Consider the following 2972-nt stretch of genomic DNA (forward strand, 5'->3'; position numbering starts at 1 on the left):
GGGCCTGGCTCGGGCCCTGCGGGCCGGCCGCGCGGACGACGGCGGGAGGCCACGTGGCAAGCCACGGTTGGCTACGGGCGCGGGCGCGGACGTGTCCGGCTGCGGCTGGATGCGTCCGGCGACGGAGAGGGAAAAATCTAGGGTTAGGGGGGAAATGATCTGGAATTTTGGGGGAGAGGGCATATTTATAGGTAGAGGGAGCTAGGAGAGTCCAAATGAGGAGCGGTTTTCGCCCACACGATCATGATCGAACGACCGAGAGTATGGAGGGGAGTTAGATCGGTTTTGGGCCACTTTGGAAAGGGTGTTGGGCTGCAAAGAGAGAGGGGCTTTACGGTTACCCGGTTAACCGTTGGAGTACCAAACGACCTCCAAATGGCACGAAACGACAGGCGGTCTACCGGTGCTATACCGAGGTCGCTTAGCAAGACTCGGTCCATTCCGAGAACGTTTAACACCCGCTCACAACAGGAGACAAAAGGGGAACGCCGGAGCATAGGAGCGCCGGATTGCGCAACGGACAACGGGGAAAATGCTCGGATGCAAGAGACGAACACGTATGCAAAATGAAATGCACATGATGACATGATAAAATTCAACACGCAAGCAAATGACATGGCAATGACGGCGAATAACTGGCAGACACCTGGCGCATCGGATCCGGGGCGTTACAACAACTAATCGGTGTTTGGGAGGGTGGGGACAAATATAATGTTCAAAAAATATAATCTAAACGATCCTAAATAGAGCTTCAAAATTTTATCTAAGGTCGAGGGATTAACCCCTGACAATCTACATAGCTCCGGCTAAACCCAACATTTGCATGCATGTAGTACTAGACTTAATATACATTTATCAGTTTCCTGTTCATTTTAAATATTGAATTGAAGACCATGCATGTTTTACATTTTACTCCCTTCGTTCCTAAATATTAGTCTTTTTAGAGATTTGAAATGGATTGCGACATACAAATGTATATAGATATATTTTAGAGAATAGATTCACTCATTTTGCTCCGTACGTAGTCACTTGTTGAAATCTCTAAAAGATAAATATTTAGGAACAGAGGGAGTATTTTTGAACTCGTGTCATACATGCATGGTTTGGAAAAATAGATGCACGATACTTACTGGATTGTTGTTGTATTCGTGTGTGTGTGTGTGTGTCGTCATATGCCTGATACATACAAAGTTTACTCACCACCATACTGTTCATCTTTTAAATTTGAATTTGCAATGAAAAACTTACTAGGGATACCATGAAATGTGAAATCCACGTTGAGATCACTATATCACAAACTCACTCTAATTCAAGAAATCATCATAAATCAATTACCATGTTGAGATTACTATTTGCAAGGAAACTATAGGCATTGTAATACATATAGATTCGTTGGGCAATTTAAAAGATTCCTTTTGTATTGCTGAATGGTAGGAGTAGCACCCAACAGCGTACCAGCCAGAACTGGGCTCGTGTTGATCCTTAAAAAATACTCGTGCTCGTGTCCTTCTGGTGGAGTGCGTTGTACGCACATTAGCCAACCCCAACCAGTCGAGCCTTTGCATTTCAAATCAAAATATCGGGCGGCCAGAATTCTAGCCCTAGGAAATTCCCTTCATGTCCCCGGTCCATAATAACTACCGATGAACAATGGAGAGACACTTTAGTAACTAGCCAATGTTACCTACCGTGCCGAGCACGGTTCAATTCCCTCGGTCGCCGGTACCCAAGGTCAGCCATCAACACCAGGATGGGCATAGAATTGAGCCCCGTTTGTTCATGCCTGGTACTTGAGTTAATATATCAGGCAATGCACTGGTACAGAGGGATTATCGTTTTACTCTGCATATAACTTGTGTGAAGTCTAACTAAGCAAACTGTTTGACCAAATCCTTTCTTGAGAAATAGTAACATCTACAACTGTAAAGATGTATCGCTTGAAAAATTATTGCATGATGCAGATTATGATATTGTTTCGAGTCCTGGATTTTTAATTTCAGAAAATCCAAAAGTGATCAGAAATTCATGAAACTGAGCATGGTCTCGTGATATGGCACAAATTTGCTGTCGTAGTTTTTTTGGTTCAATTTGAGACAAGCGGCTTATGTGAAGTCATACAAATGAAGAACCAAGGTATTTTGGAACAAAGACCTCTCATGTCAAGGCGAACACTTTCACTATTCAAACCGTGGACGTTTACGTGCTGCCACGAGTCCCGCTTCCCATTGATAGGTGTCATCGGAGCAAGTGTGTGAGTCGACGGGAGGCGTGCGAGCAGACCACTGCGGCGGCTGACTAGGAGGCGTGCGAGCAGGCCGTTGTGCAGGCTCACCGAGAGGTGAGCCCTTTGACCAGGCTACGCCGCCCACCTTCATCTCAACTACCCCCACTTCTAATGGCGCCGGCGGCGCAATTTAAAATCACCCCGCACTACCCGGTATCTCTACAATCTTCCCTCTTCCTCTCCGATTCTCCTATCATCTACCTCCAACCAGCCTGACCTAACCGTACGCCATGCAACATCACGATGATCTGCCCTTAGTTTTCCAATTTCCTGAGGAAGACACCGCGCTTTGGGACGAGCTTGAACTGGCCTTGCGGGAAGACGCCGTGCCTGTCCCCGCTCCCGTCGCCTGGACCGTGGAAGCGCCCATCCCCGTGGTATTGATAGGCTGGGAGCTGCACATGGTCATAGAGCTTGATGCCACGGGGTTCCACGAGGTCCCCGCTGACTTTCACGTGCCTGTGCACCTGCCAGCACATGCGCCTGCGTGTGCACTAACGTGCGCGCCCGTGCTGGTGCCCGTGCACACGAAATTCTCTGTCGCGCTATTGCCAGCACCTGTCCCCGCGTGGGTGTCAGTGTCCCCATCAGCGGCATGGATGGCCTCCGTCGACCGCTTTCTTGCACCAACGCTTGTCGCCTCCCCCCGCCAGTTGACTCGCTCCTAGAGACCGAAGTCCAGAACATT

This window comes from Triticum dicoccoides, chromosome 4B (assembly GCF_002162155.2).
Source record: "Triticum dicoccoides isolate Atlit2015 ecotype Zavitan chromosome 4B, WEW_v2.0, whole genome shotgun sequence".
NCBI lineage: Eukaryota > Viridiplantae > Streptophyta > Magnoliopsida > Poales > Poaceae > Triticum > Triticum dicoccoides.